The sequence below is a fragment of the Nerophis ophidion genome, linkage group LG20, assembly GCF_033978795.1.
Source record: "Nerophis ophidion isolate RoL-2023_Sa linkage group LG20, RoL_Noph_v1.0, whole genome shotgun sequence".
NCBI classification, from domain to species: domain Eukaryota; kingdom Metazoa; phylum Chordata; class Actinopteri; order Syngnathiformes; family Syngnathidae; genus Nerophis; species Nerophis ophidion.
In genome coordinates this window covers 18,700,716-18,717,467 of record NC_084630.1, presented here as the reverse complement: position 1 = coordinate 18,717,467, position 16,752 = coordinate 18,700,716, and the positions used below count along the sequence as shown (strand labels likewise).

General features: G+C 42.5%; 1 protein-coding gene across 5 annotated transcripts in view; it reads right to left on the bottom strand.

Annotated features, from left to right (window-relative positions):
• Nucleotides 1-16,752, bottom strand: part of card14 (caspase recruitment domain family, member 14) — a 123,006-nt gene that overhangs the window by 83,500 nt on the left and 22,754 nt on the right. The gene's annotated exons all lie outside the window — the stretch shown is intronic.

Below are 16,752 nucleotides of genomic sequence, written 5' to 3'. Positions count from 1 at the left end.
TTTAACCGATTTCCGAACTCTAAATGGGTGAATTTTGGCGAATTAAACGCCTTTCTGTTAATCGCGCTGGAGGTGACGTCGCCGAGGTAACACACCCACCATTTTCATTTTCAACACATTACAAACACCGGGTCTCAGCTCTGTTATTTTCCATTTTTTTGACTTTTTTGGAACCTTGGAGACATCATGCCTCGACGGTGTGTTGTCGGAGGGTGTAACAACACTAACAGGGAGAGATTCAAGTTGCACCACTGGCCCGAAGATGCGAAAGTGTCTGCCGCCAGACCCCCATTGAATGTGCCAGAGTGGCTCCACATTTTACCGACGATGCTAAGGAAGACATGGCACAGAGATGTATGGATAACCTGCAGATGCATTTGCAACGATAGTCAACGAAATCACAAAGGTGAGTTTTGTTGATGTTGACTGCCAGCTAATTGATGCTAACATGCTATGCTAATCGATGCTAACATGCTATTTACCGGCGGTGCTAAAGCAGACATGGCACAGAGATGTATGGATAACCTGCAGATGCATTTGCAACTATATTATGTTTCCTTCCACCCACATTTAATGCGAAAAAAAACACTTACCAATCGACGGATTTAAGTTGCTCCAGTGTCACAAGATGCGAAAGTCCTGATCGTTTGGTCCGCACATTTTACCGGCGATGCTAACGCAGCTATTCGGCCATGCTATGGCTATGAATAGCGTCAATAGCTATTCGCTCAATAGCTTCAGTTTCTTCTTCAATATTTTCATACTCCAACCATCCGTTTCAATACATGCGTAATCTGTTGAATCGCTTAAGTCGCTGAAATCAGAGTTTGAATCCGAGCTAATGTCACTATATCTTGCTGTGGTATTCCCATTTTGTTGTTTACATTGGCAGCACTGTGTGATGTCACAGGGAAATGGCCAGTGTCTTCGCAGAGAGCTGAAAATAAGGCACTTTAAAGCTTTATTTAGGGATATTCCGAGACCGGTAAAATTTTGAAAAAAACTTCCAAAAATACAACAAGCCACTGGGAACTGATTTTTATTGTTTTTAACCCTTTTGAAATTGTGATAATGTTCCCCTTTAACATTTTTAGAAAATGGCTTAGTGGTTAGAGTGTCCGCCCTGAGAATGGTAGGTTGGGAGATCTCTCAGACCGAGTCATTCCCAAGACTATAAAAATGGGACCCATTACCTCACTGCTTGGCACTCAGCATCAAAGGTTGGAATTGGGGGTTATATCACCAAAAATGATTCCCAGGCGCGGCACCGCTGCTGCTCACTCCTCCCCTCACCTCCCAGGGGGTGATCAAGGGTGATGGGTCAAATGCTGAGAATAATTTCGCCACACCTATTGTGTGTGTGACAATCATTGGTACTTTTTAACTGTAACTGTCACGTTTGGAACGCATTTTGATGCGTAAGTTGTCACCTCAAGATGCTGCAGGACTCGGACAAGGCAGGATTGCAGGTAAGAGCTGATTTTAATGTACAAAAAGGTAAAAGGAAAGTCCGTGCTTACGCACGGGAAGCTAATGCTAAAATTAGCATAGGGTCCAAACAGTCCAAAAAGACCGTGCCAAACGCCCGGAAGCTAAGACGAGACTTAGCAAACAAACAAGGACTTAGATAAACCAAAATGTGAATGTTGCATCGAGCAAATGATGAACCAAGACCGAACAGAGGGAGGAGGCAGGTTTAAATATAGAAACAAAAAGGAAGTGCTCAAACAAAAGGATCGGAAGAATCCAAAAATTAACAAAACACACAAAAGGACCCAATAACTAAAACTATGTCAGATCCGGGAGGCGGATCGTGACAGTAACCTCCTTTAAAAACCTTGTGAAGTGTTGGTCAAGTCAAATACTTTGAATTATGTTCTTCGTAAAAGTCCATTGATAAAATTATGCAAGACCTACAACTACATTTCCAAAAACGTGTCAGTAAGAGCCATTGTTTTCAAGAAATTGAAGTATCATCGCTTTGATATTGGTTACTTTTCTTTAACCCTTTCGTATTAAACATGCTAAAAAAAATTGGAATCATATTCAATTGTTGGAATATATTTCAAATATTAGGGGTCTCGCAGATCTACAAAATCCAAAACCGGTTAAGTTGGCACATTGTGTACATCATAAATAAAACAGAATACAATGATTTGCAAATCCTTTTCAACCTATATTCAATTGAACAGACTGCAAAGACAAGATATTTAACGTTCGAACTGCTAAACTTTGTTATTTTTTGCAAGTATTAGCTCATTTGTAATTTGATGCCTAAGACATGTTTCAAAAAAGCTGGCACAACTGGCACAAAAGACTGACAAAGTTGAGGAATGCTCATCAAACATCCCACAGGTGAACAGGCTAATTGGGAACAGGTGGGGGCCATGATTGGGTATAAAAGCAGCTTCCATGAAATGCTCAATCTTTCACGAACAAGGATGGGCCGAGGGTCACCACTTTGTCAACAAATTGTCCAACAGTTTAAATACAACATTTCTCAATGAGCTATTTCAAGGAATTTAGGGATTTCACTATCTACGATCTGTCATATCATCAAAAGGATCTGGAGAAATTTTACTCATGTAAGCAGAAGGCAGAAAACCAACATTGAATGCCCATGACCTTAGATCTCTCAGGCGGTACTGCATCAAAAAGCGACATCAGTGTGTGAAGGATATCACCACATGGGCTCAGGAACATTTCAGAAAACCACTGTCAGTAACTACAGTTGGTCGCTACATCTGTAAGTGCAAGTTAAAACTCTACAATGCAAAGCGAAAGACATTTATCAACAACACCCAGAAACGCCACAGGCTTCGCTGGGCCCGAGCTCATTTAAGATGGACAGATGCAAAGTGGAAAAGTCTGACGAGTCCACATTTTAAATAATTTTTGGAAACTGCGGACGTTGTGTCCTCCGGACCTAAGAAGACAATAACCATTGTAGAGAAAGCATATATGTTTGAGAGTTCTTTCTTTATTCATAGCCATGTTTAAAGCAGCTAGTATTTTTACATTTGTACTTTTTCTATGTTTGTATCTTATGTCCACAAGTAAACTGTATTTTTACATTTGTACTCTAGTACAAATTGTGTACAGGAAGTATTTTTACATTTGTACTCTTTCTATGTTTGTATCTTATGTCCACAAGTAAACTTTGTGCTTTTCCTTGAAGGGTTGAAATGTTGGAGTTGGAGTAGTGAAGTATATTTAGTACTCCTTTTATATCTTATCTGTATTAAATAAATGAGGCTGTATTCCTTTCTGAACAGGGTGGGGGCTGTTTTCATATTCAAGAAGTTGTCTCTTCCCGTTTGAATGTTAGACCATTCCGAGATGCCCGTATGACCCCATTGGTGTGGGCTGGTCTCCTACAGCTTTAGTAAAACTTGATAATGTTCCTTTTCTGTCTTACTCTGCATATATGTCATCTGAAAGAACTTGGGATTGACAAGTGACTTTAATTCCCTGGGAGGGAAGAATGCTCAGACGCAACACCATCCGGACTGTTCTTTGCGCAAAGTTCAAAAGCCAGCCTATGTGATGGAATGTGGGTGTCTTATTGCCCAAGGCATGGGTAACTTACCCATCTGTGAACGCACCATTAATTCTGAAAGGTACATACAGGTTTTGGAGGAACATATGTTGCCACCGAAGCAACGTTATCATGGGCGCCCCTGCTTATTTCAGCAAGAGAACGCCAAGCCACGTGTTACAACAGCGTGGCTTCATAGTAAAAGAGTGCAGGTATTAGACTGGCCTGTCTGTAGTCCAGACCTGTCTCCCATTGAAAATATGTGGCGCATTATGAAGCTAAAAATACCAAAACAGAGACTGTTGAACAACTTAAGCTGTACATCCAGGAAGAATTGGGAAAAAAATTACACCTGAACATCTTCAAAAATTGTTCTCCTCAGTTCCCAAACATTTACTGAGTGTTGTTAAAGGGAAAGGCCATGTAACACAGTGTTAAAAATGCCACTGTGTCAACTTTTTTGCAATATGTTGCTGCTAATAAATTCTAAGTGCAAAAACAAATTTTCTTTTTCAATTTGAACATTAAATATCTTGTCTTTGCAGTCTATTCAGTTGAAAAGGATTTGCAAATCATTGTATTCTGTTTTCATTTACACAACGTGGCAATTTCACAGGTTTTGGGTTTGGTCTGTACTCTATTCAGAATCATGTTTTTCTTTAGGTGTGCAGCCTTCGATTCAGTGCAAAATCACATTTGTTAATATTCATTTTCAAAGCCAAACAAGACATGGATGCTCATAAGATTTAAAAGGATGTAAAACCTTTTAAAATTATCGGGTTTTAATGGGCACAAAAACACTTTGAAAGCACATTTTCCTTCACTATTTTTTGCTGAGATTTTGCCATAGATGTCCGCCCTACACAAAAATATCAATGTAATGTTTTCCTTTATCATTTTGACCCTTTTGAAGGCAGGTTTAAATTGATAAAATAACTAATTGTCTGCACATGTGTATAATTAAGAACCGTGGCATCGTTTCATCGAAAGGGCTCAAGTCGATTGAAAGATTTGAGTAAAATTAAGAAATATGAATCCCAAAAAGTTTTTATGCCCCCTGAAAAATAAATGACTTACACGTCCTGTTTGGCTTTGGGGTTTTCGCGGAACAACTGCCAGCGTAATTATACACCTGGAAAATAATTGGACGTTGACATCACGTATTATGAAGGAACACAACAAAAACTGATAAAAATGTACTGAAAGGACAACAGAGTCAGTGTTTTGGTTAAAAGTGTTGGACAGGAAGCATGCCTGGTGTTAGGCGTGTGTCCTCGGTCTAGCAAACAAATTGATTGCAGCTCGCTTTGCAAAGACTTGGAATACGGAATGGTCTGGTTTCCCGTAAAGGATGCACTTAGTCTCGTATTACAGGTAAAGAAAAAGCAAAGTTCATGAGTATTGTGTTGTGTGTCATCATTATCCTGCCTTCTCCTTTGTTGTGATGTCTGCACCTGTGTCTTCAGTTCGTTCGTCCTCGGCGAGGGGCGGACCTCGAGGCACAACTGCCAGCAATCAGCCCAGCCCGTTAGTCCCTCAATGATTGTCGCCCCATGGCACTGGTAAAGGAATATTTTGTCTCCAGACTCAACCCTCCCCACCCCACATTCGACCCATACCAGTTTGCTTATGGCCCTAACCACTCCACAAAGGACGCCATGTCCTCCGCACTCCACCTGAGCTAAGAACGTCTGGAAGGAAAGGACACACATGTGCAGATGTTGTTTCTGGACTTCAGCTCGGCGTTCAACACCATCATCCCGCAGCACTTGGTGAGCAAAATGGCCCCCCTTGGATTCAATACCCCCCTATGCAACTGGCTGCTTTCACACACACAAGTGAATGCAACGCATACTTGGTCTAAAGCCATACAGGTCACACTGAGGGTGGCCGTATAAACAACTTTAACACTGTTTCAAATATGCGCCACACTGTGAGCCCACACCAAACAAGAATGACAAACACATTTCGGGAGAACATCCGCACCGTAACACAACAGAACAAATACCCAGAACCCCCTTGCAGCACTAACTCTTCCGGGATGCTACAGTATACACCCCCCTCTCCCCCTTACCTAAACCCCGTCCACCTCAACCTCTTCATACTCTCTCAGGGAAAGCATGTCCCAAATTCCAAGCTGCTGTTTTGAGGCATGTTAAAAAAAAATTATGCACTTTGTGACTTCAATAATAAATATGGCAGTGCCATGTTGGCATTTTTGTCCATAACTTATTATTGGTATCGGTTTCAAAAAGTAAAATTAATGACTTTTTAAAACGCCGCTGTACGGAGCGGTACACGGATGTAGGGAGAAGTACAGAGCAGTTGCGTCTCCCAGTCATACTTGCCAACCCTCCCGATTTTCCCGGGAGAATCCCGGATTTCAGTTGCCCCTCCCGAAAATCTCCCGGGGCAACTATTCTCCCCAATTTCTCCCGATTTCCACCTAGACAACAATATTGGGTGGCGTGCCTTAAAGGCACTGCATTTGCGTGCCGGCCCAATAACATAATATCTGCGGCTTTTTACACACATGTGAATGCAAGGCATATTTTGTCAACAGCCATACAGGTCACACTGAGGGTGGCCGTATAAACAACCTTAATACTGTTACAAATATGCGCCACACTGTGAACTCACGCCAAACAAGAATGACAAACACATTTTGGGAGAACGTCCGCACCGTAACACAACATAAACACAACAGAACAAATACCCAGACCCCCTTGCAGCACTAACTCTTCCGGGACGCTACAATATACACCCCCACCACCACCAACCCCCCCTCTCCCATCTCCCGAATTCAGAGGTCTCAAGGTTGGCAAGTATGACTTCATTTAAGAATATTTTTCAACATATTGAGTAAAAAGGTCTCATATATTTTTTCTATCAAGAAAAGTGCACTTATTAGTGAGAATATAATTATTTAATGCTATTTTGGGGTTCATTGAGGTTAGCTAATTTTACTTGCTTTAGAAAGTCTTGACAGGCCGATAATGGCAGATAATTTTCCTTAGTTCAAGTGAAGTACCCTATGGAGGGAGTGTGATTAGGCAAGCCTGCAGGAGCAAAGGTCACCGCCTCTGTCGATGGGTTGAGGGCGGAGCACCATTTGCTAGGGGCCTGCCATGTGCTGACGGCGAGACACAGCTGGCAGGTGATTAGATTTCACTGGTGGCAATCTAATCATCTGTTGTCTTTAACAGTGAGCAGCCAGGAGCAGAGAGGGAGAGAGGATACGGACACGACTGAAAGGTCGCGTTCTGCGGGAGAGAATTTTGATTTAAAACAATTAATTATTAAAACCCTGCGATGATGTCGCGACTTGTCCAGGGTGTACCCGCGCCTTCCGCCCGATTGTAGCTGAGATAGGCCCCAGTGCCCCCCGCGACCCCAAAGGGACTAAGCAGTAAAATATGGATGAAAAGATTATTAAAAGCTTGTTGAAACCTGCACGCTTGGCTCCTGTGTCATGTCTGACATACTTCTAATTTTGTTTTTTGTTTTTCTTGTTTTTGAACACTGACTTTCTGCAGGATAGCTTGACTTTGATGGTTAATGTCTCCTGACCTCTCTCATATGTGTGTCTGCTTCACCTCGCCAGACCTGGTACGTTGCCGCTCCCTAGTCCTGAATTCCCAAGTCTCTTTTGTGTTTGCTTCCTGGCCTCCCTGAGGTAAAGAGGATTCTTTTGTTGGACTTTTGCCCTGCTCAGTGTGCCCTGGCCGTTTTTCCTGTGTACCACTGAAGAACCCATGTTGTCCATGTTACATGATGTGCGCTTCTGCCCCATCGCCTTTAGTTATCCCTTTTTGACTAATTAAATTGTTTCTACCTTGTCTCCCGCCTCTGCATCCTGGGGTCACCTCCTTGACCAAGACCTTAACACAGTGGTTCTCAAATGGGAGTACGCGTACCCCTGGGTGTACTTGAAGGCATGCCAAGGGGTGCGTGAGATTATTTTAAAATATTCTAAAAATGGCAACAATTCAAAAATCCTTTATAAATATATTTATTGAATAATACTTCAACAACAATTTCAGTTCATAAACTGTGAAAAGAAATGCAACAATGCAATTTTAATTTTCCCTCCTTCCCTACTTGCTCTCTGAGTCTTTGTCTTTGTCTTAACTTTTTTAAGGACTCTTTCTTTGCGCTGTCCTCAAATCCAAATATAAATATAAGAATATGATCAGCTGGAGTCTTGACGCAATTCACACAGTCTTTTCGACAAGAAAAAGAGATTCGGGGGAGCCTGGCTGCCCTGATGGAACCATCGCTGCAGGGTACCTGAGGGACTCCTGGAATACATGGAGGATGATGTGCCTCTCAGCCCTTTCCATTGAGGACGTCGAAGACATCTACTTATTTGGAGCTGTGATCGCAGGGCACTTGCTGATTGGGATGGGCATTGCTGTGGTGTATCGACAAATTCGGAAGACGATGGCAGCCACTCAAGGTTCCCAACGGCTGTTCAACGCAATGGAAGGATAGGGTCGGGCTGTGGGAACACAGACTGGAGCGATTTCTGAGTTGAATCGCAAAATGGATCTCATCTTGGAAACGTTTGCAGAGAAGGAATAATTATTGGAATTGAAGAAATCCAGCATGGACAAACAGAGGAGATAAGTCACTATTTGTGTCTTCTCGAAGAAAAACAACTTTTTAATCTATGATTTGGACTCCCTTGAATGGCCTTGATACAGGAACAGGCTGTTCTGAAGAAAATCTTCAGAGGACTCCTCAAAGATAGACGTTTTTGACCATCCTTTTTGTCAACAACACCTGCAGTCGAACTTTGATCGGCCGAAGTCATACAAAAACATTCATCATCTCTCCCAAGTTGAAAACTGAAAACTGCCTGCAAGAGGTTTCAAGTACTGCTAGCTTTTGCGGGACTAACAGCACAAACTTGGCGAATCGAGGTTTCTCAGGGGCAAGGCCAGGCCAAGACAAACTGATTCCACGACTCATTGCAGCGACTGACCAGATGATAGGTGTGTCTATCTCTGCTCTTGTGTAGAGTATGTCGCTATGCTCTGACTGGCATGGTCCACCACAGACCTTGTGACAGTAACGTGATTGGAACTGCCAGGATGTCCAGCCTCACCCAGAAGCTGTGATTTGTCTTCGGGGTTTGCTCCCTTAGCCTTTGGTCAACCAAGACCTAAACCACAAGGCAGCGGTAAACACTTCGTAACCCTGAGGAGGGAGGCTACCAGGTGCTACACCTTGCCTAAGGGTGACCTGGGGTTTTCTGTCGGGGTAGTCCTTTCCCTAGCCTTTGGTCAACCAAGACCTGCCCGCAAGGCAGCGGTGACTCATGGAGGGCGGCGTTGTCGGAACCCGTGCAGTAACCAAACTGCCCACTGCCCAAGTAAATTGGGCATATATGCACACATGACCCCCACCCTTGAAATCAACGCCTTCACCACTGCTTATATCCTCTGGGGCTGTGGATGGCTGAGCACCGCAATACAGCGGCAGCGAGTCTCCTCAAACCCAACCCCCTCCCTCTGTTGCAAGTTGGTGTGATATATGTACCATGTCTAAATGTGTGCCATGCTATGTGAGTTTTTTTCCTTGGACTCAGTCTGGACCCCTCCTGAGTGTCTAGCCTTAGACTGATATTTTTTTTACCCCCCCACCCCCCCCTCTCTCCCAATGTCACCCTTTTCTCACCTTTTTAAGGAGCGCCGTAAGTGGCTGATCCGTTGGCGGTTTTGTCTTGTCCTCCACTGTAACGTATGTCTGCTCTTAGCGGGACTTGTACCAAAAAATCAATCTCGCTGTACTTGTGCAATGACAATAAAGATCTATTCTATTCTATTCTATGTTCCATAAATATTGATGTTAAAGATTTCTTTTTTTGTGAAGAAATGTTTAGAAGTTTATGAATCCAGATGGATCTCTATTACAATACCCATTAAGTTGATGTTCATTTCTATGTGTAGAAATCTTTATTTATAATTGAATCGCTTGTTTTGTTTTTCAACAAGTTTTTAGTTATTTGTATATCTTTTTTTCCCAAATAGTTCAAGAAAGAACACTACAAATGAGCAATATTTTGCACTGTTATACAATTTAATAAATCGGAAACTGATGACGTAGTGCTGTATTTTACTTCTTTATCTTTTTTTTTTTTTTTTTAAATGCTTTGCTCTGATTAGGGGGTACTTGAATTGAAAAAATGTTCACAGGGGGTACATCACTGAAAAAAGGTTGAGAACCACTGCTAACATATTGTGTAAAAATGGGAAATGGAATTTATGCATGACAGTACGCGTGTATGATATTTTTGCAGGAAATTCCCAGTCCTTTGTGCTCTGTCACCACTGAGAGAATAAAAGTGCAGACTTCATCAAAAAAGATTTTCTCTCTGGCACTCATCGAGGGCGGACTCTCCTCTTTCCTCTCCTTTATCCCTCCTGCTTGCTTCTTTGTCTTTCTTAACTTTTTTGTTGCCTCTTTTTGCTCTGCTCTCCAAATCTAAGCATTGAAACTATTTTACTGGGCTCATCGATATTGACAAGATCTTGGGTTTGGGGGAGCCTGCTCGTTGTGACGGAACGGTCGTTGCTGGACACACGACGGACTCTTGGGGGAAGAAAGATTGCCGCGTGCCTGGTGACCCTTTCAGTCGAGGACGTAAAGATATCCACCTTTTGGGAATTACGACAACAGGACATCTGCTGATTGGAGTAAGCGTTACTGTGGTTTGTCGACAGATTGGAAGTTGCTAGGATGTCTTCAAAGTACTCCAAAGCTGCCACAAATGATTAGAGGATGCGGGAAGAACTGTAGAGACTCTTGTGATTTGGATAAAATCGGACTACCTTCCCCGCAGGATGAATTTGAGGACCAGTCATTGACAATTTAGAGTGAAAAGCACATTTTATTTTCACTCGCATACAAAACATTCCAACTTGGATTGTTTCCCTGGCTTGGAGACTCTCCTGAAGGACAGTTCAGCGAAGACACAACAAACTCTCTTCTTGTCTCTCATGGACACACACCTGTTGCTGTTGACTTTGGACTAGCGACTGCACGACATCAAAGCCTCGGAACAGAGACACACACATGCATCCACAAAAAATATACCCCAAGCACACATACACCAACCCCCATCCAACGCCCTTGACGCAAATCCCATAAGGGTGTTGGACGGATGGGCAGCACCTCAGAGCTGCAGCCCACTGCTGTGACCCCGCACTCCCTTCCCTCTGTTGCTAGATATCTCGAGATGTACGTTGTAGTATGTATACGTGCTTTGCTATGGAGGGCTTTTTTCCCACTCCAGACTGGGCCCCCTTAGGAGTCCAGTCTAGATTGTATTTTTTTTTACTCATCCTTCCCCAGCCATTACTTTTTCCCCATCTTTTACGGGGCGCCTTGTGGCGAACGATCAGCGTTCCTGTTCTGTAACCCTGTACACTATTTGTTTGTCTAATCTTGAACGGGTTTGTGCTGAAAACAAAGTTTTGTTGTACTTGTGCAACAAAACTCAAGACCTACCTACCTAGATTTCATCAACTCCTGTGTAAATCCCTGGTGCTGTGTAACCATACACGCGTCTCCTTTTTGTGGCAGGGGCGTGGGTTCAGTCCCCAGACAGTGTTGTGCACGGAATGGTATCCTCTGTGAACATTAAAATTGACCTCGAACTTTTTTTAACTAATGGTACCTGTTGTTGTGTATTTGGGATCTGCATTAATCCTAGTCTTTTCAATCGTAGAGGCATGGCAGAGATGTTTATAAAACAATGTTACCTTATTTCATACTTTCCGATAACAAGCCGTTTGACATTTTCCCCGTTGCTGACCTTTTTGCTATCGTTGACAACGGAATCTCCATCTATGGTAGTGTGTTACCTATAGAGCTTTGTGGGAGTTTGCCATTGAAGTCTTTTCTCTATCCTCTTGTTGTGAGGCAGACTAGCTCATACATGCACATGTATTCGCCACTCTTGCCATATAGTTCTAACTTACCGGAATTTTCTGGATTATAGGGCGCACCAGGTTATATCTTTTTTCACACAAAAGGCGCATTAAAAGCGTCAGGATTTTTTTCTAAATGTAAGACACTTCCTTGCATAAATGATGTTTTACAGATCATCTTAAAGTCGCTTTCTGACAGTTGCTCCAGGATGAGGCATTTTGTGGGCGGTCTTATTTCCGTGACTCACCTTCGACAGCGTCTTGTCCCCGTCATCTTCGTTGTAGCGGTGTAGCGTGCAAGGACAGGAGCGGAAGAAGTGTCAAAAGATGGCGCTAACTTCTATAGCAAAATATAAGTAAGAACTTTACACTACTTTATATTAGAAATGGCAACAGCAGAGGGTGAATGTCCAATAAAACAAGAAGATAGAGAACAAGAAGAAGCGTAATCGGAACGTACCACTGTGGCGGACGTGCGCAAATTTTCAGGACTTATGCAGATCCCAAATACACATCAGCAGGTACCAGAAGGTAAAAAAAAATGTTTTTGCATAATATTGTGAAACAAAACGCCAGATATTGTGTCTGCTAATGCAGTGTTTTTCAACCACTGTGCCGCGGCACACTAGTGTACCGTGAGATATTGTCTGGTGTACTCACCTTATTGGGTTAAAAATATATTTTGCAAACCAATAATGTGCTGTTGTTGAGTGTCTGTGCTGTCTTGAACTCAGCAAATTAACCGTGTAATACTCTTCCATATCAGTAGGTGGCAGCCGGTAGCTAATTACTTTGTAGATGACGGGAACATGGTTTGTCGTGATCACAATATGCGGACAGCGGGAGGCACCGTGCAGGTAAAAAGGTATCTAATGCTTAAACAAAGAATAAACAAAAGGCAAGTGCCGCTAAGAAAAGGCATTGAAGCTTAGGTATGGCTCTGCAAAACGAAACTAAAACTGAACTGGCTGCATAGTAAACAAAAACAGAATGCTGGACGACAGCAAAGACTTGCAGCATGTGGAACAGCAGACGGCGTCCACAAAGTACATCTGTACATGACATGACAATCAACAACAAAATAGGAGCGCAAGACAAGAACTAAAACATTACACACAGAAAAACACCAAAAAATCTAAATAAGTCACGGCGTGATGTGACAGGCATACTTGCCAACCCTCCTGATTTCCCCGGGTTACTCCTGAATTTCAGTGCCCCTCCCGAAAATCTCCCAGGGCAGCCATTCGCTCGAATTTCTCCCGATTTCCACCCGGACAATAATATCGGGGTCGTGCCTTAAAGGCACTGCCTTTAACGTCTTCTCTCACCTGAAACATTCACTCCTTAACTGACGAATGCTGTCCAGGTGTCCGCTTTTCCTCCATATAAACAGCGTGCCGGCCCATTCACATAATAATATAGCGTTGAACGGGTTTAACAATGGTCTTTACTCTGAGATGTCAATAAATGTAGACACGTTTTATGATCAGTCAACTCGCTTAATGATAACGTTAATTTCAAGCACACACACACAAGTGAATGCAATGCATACCTGCTCAACAGCCATACAGGTCACACTGAGGGTGGCCATATAAACAACTTTAACACTGTTACAAATATGCGCCACACCGTGAACCCACACCAAACAAAAATTACAAACATATTTCGGGAGAACATCTGCACCGTAACACAACAGAAGAAATACCCAGAATCTCTTGCAGCACTAACTCTTCCGGGACGCTACAATAACATTGCACAACTGCACACACAACAAGAAGGAGACGAAGCAGAAGAACGAAGAAGAGACATGGCGGCGACGAGTAAGAAGAAGAAATACGCTTGCAAGTTCCGAAATGATTGGGAAAAAAGAATTTAGTTTCATCCAGGACAGCTCGAAGGGGAAGGGGTATGCTGCCTCCACCTCAAACCCCACCCTAACCACGCCCCAACCCCACGAACCACCACCCCAACCATGCCCCCCATCTCCCGAATTCGGAGTTCCCAAGGTTGGCAAGTATGGTGACAGGTGGTGACAATACACCTACTTTGAAACAAGCTACAGTGATGCATGCTTGGTTATGGTTTGAATTTATATCCAACAACTGCAAGAACTACTTTTTACAGTTAATATCGGCTAATTTTTTTATGTTTCTGCCAGTGGTGTGCCTCAGGATTTTTTCAATGAAAAAAATGTGCCTCGGCTCAAAAAAAAGTTCAAAACGGTGTGCTAATGCGTGCTATTTTGCGGTCCTTATACACACACCATAATAATACTCGTATCTCTAACTACAGAAGCCGTAATGGGCCGACAATCAAACATTTTGATGGATTTTTCAGCGCCGTGTGTAATGTTCTTTATTTTTAATGGAACATATAAAATGTTGGTGTTGTTTACTTGAGTCATATTGCAGTCTACACGTACCTAGTATGTGTGACTACCATCTACTGATCACACTTATCATTACACCATGTACCAAATAAAATTGCTTTGAGGTCGATAAGCACAACCAGAAGTATTACTGTAGATTTTTGAGAAAATGAAAGGATTTTAAGTCCAAAAAATACGGTACTGTATATCTGGTGGTGGAGTCGCTGTAGAAGAGCTAAAAACTACAACAAAGATGGCGGGGAGAAGATGCTTGTGGAGCCACAAAAAAAGACCCCCCACAAAACGGCACCATCCTGAAAAGACGATCAGAAAATGGCTTGAAAACACAGAGGCAAAAGGGCATTTTCACCACTGTGTTAATTGGCCTTTCCTTTTAACAACACTCAGTAAATGTTTGGGAACTTAGCATTTTTTAAGCTTTGAAAGTGGAATTCTTTCCCATTCTTGCTTGTTGTACAGCTTAAGTTGTTCAACAGTCCGGGGTCTCCCTTGTGGTATTTTAGGCTTCATAATGTGCCGCACATTTTCAATGGGAGACAGGTCTGGACTACAGGCAGGCCAGTCCAGTACCTGTACTCTTTTACTATGAAACCACGCTGTTGTAACACGTGGAGAATGTGGCTTGGCATTGTCTTGCTGAAATAAGCAGGGGCGTCCATGATAACGTTGCTTGGATGGCAACATATGTTGCTCCAAAATCTGTATGTACCTTTCAGCAGTAAGAGTGCCTTCACAGATGTGTAAGTTACCCATGCCTTGGGCACTAATACACCCCCATACCATCACAGATGCTGGCTTTTCAACTTTGTGCCTATAACAGTCCAGATGGTTCTTTTCCTCAACGTCCACAGTTTCCAAAAATAATTTAAATTGCGGACTTGTCAGACCCCAGAACACTTTTACACTTTGCATCAGTCCTCGTTAGTATAGTGGATAGTATTTCCATGGTGGGAAATGGGGGTTGAATAACCAAAATGATTCCTGGCCGCGGCCACCATTGCCGCCCTCACCTCCCAGGGGGTGATGGTGATGAGTCAAATGCAGAGGATAATCTCACCACACTTAAGTGTGTGTGTGACAATCATTGGTACTTAAAACTTTTACCTTAGATGAGCTCGTGCCCAGCGAAGCCTGCAGCATTTCTGGGTGTTGTTGATAAATGCCTTTCACTTTACATAGTAGAGTTTTAACTTGCACTTACAGATGTAGCAACACATTTTTCAAGCTTTTCAGGAGGAATTATTTCCCATTCTTGCTTGATGTACAGCTTAAGTTGTTCAACAGTCCGGGGTCTCTGTTGTGGTATTTGACGCTTCATATTGCGCCATACATGGTTCTTTTCCTCTTTGGTCCGGAGGACACAATATTCACAGTTTCCAAAAACAATTTTAAAACGTTCACCCGTCAGACCACAGAATACATTTCCACTTCCCATCAGTCCATCTTAGATGAGCTTGGGCGCAGTGAAGCCGACGTCATTCCTGGGTGTTGTTGATAAATAGCTTTCACTTTGCATAGCATAGTTTTAACTTGCACTTACAAATGTAGCAACAAACTGTAGTTACTGACAGTGGTTTTCTGAAGTGTTCCTGTACAATTGATCACTAAATGGTAACTGTCACGACAAGGGGGTTTTCCAAACTTACTGCGAGGATTGTTCTCCCGGGATGCAATCAGACTTTTCCGGACAAAGGTAGCAGGTAGGAACATATTTATTATTAATATAACTACGCAGGACAAAAGACAGGAACTAAAACAAAAGGAAAGCGTGCCGACTGCACGAGAGGCTATGGAACATAAGACTTAACGCAGGAAACATACGCAAACACTTAGACTGAACTATGGACATATAAAACAACTTAACAAACGATGGCATGGAACGAACAAGACTTACTGCGGGATGAATGAAGCAATGGCTTGAAACGAGCAAGAAAAGAGCGATGTCTCCAGTCCGACTAACTGGCAAAGACAAGCTTTAATAATAGGCTCTTAATTAGAGCAGGTGCGTGTTCAGGTGAAACTAATGAGTCGCCATGGTAACTAAAACAAGGGAGCGCAAACAGGAACTAAAAGAGTCCAAAAATAACAAAAAATAACAAGAACATAATCCAGACCACAAATCATGACAGTAACACCCGAATAAGTTTTTCAACTTGTTTAAGTCGGGGTTGACGTTAATCAATTCAACTCAAGTAAATTTATGGATGATTACTTTTGACTTCACTTGAGTCCTTTTATTCTAAAGTTCTTTTTGTTGATTGATTGAGACTTTTATTAGTAGATTCCACAGTACAGAACATATTCCGTACAATTGACCACTAAATAATAACTGTCACGACGAGGGGGTTTTCGCAATTTACAGCGAGGATTATTCTCCCGGGATGCAATCAGACTTTTCCGGACAAAGATAGCAGGTAGGAAGATGTTTAATATTAATCTAACTATGCAGTACAAAAGACAGGAACTAAAACAAAGGGAAAGCGTGCCGATTGCACGAGAGAATAAGGAACATAAAACTTAACGCAGGAAACATACGCTAACACTTAGACTGAACTATGGACATAGAAAACAACTAAATAAACTATGGCATAGAACGAACAAGACTTACTGCGGCACGAATAAAGCAATGGCATGTTACGAGCATGAAAAGAGCGATGTCCCCAGTCCGACTAACTGGCAATGACAGGCTTTAATAATAGGCTCTTAATTAGAGCAGGTGCATGTCCAGGTGAAGCTAATGAGTCGCCATGGTGAATAAAACAAGGGAGCGAAAAAAGAAACTTAAAGAGTCCAAAACTAACAAAAAATAACAATAACATAATCCAGACCACAGATCATGAGATCATTAGAACACTAGACTGACCATATGTCCTCTTTTTCCCGGACAT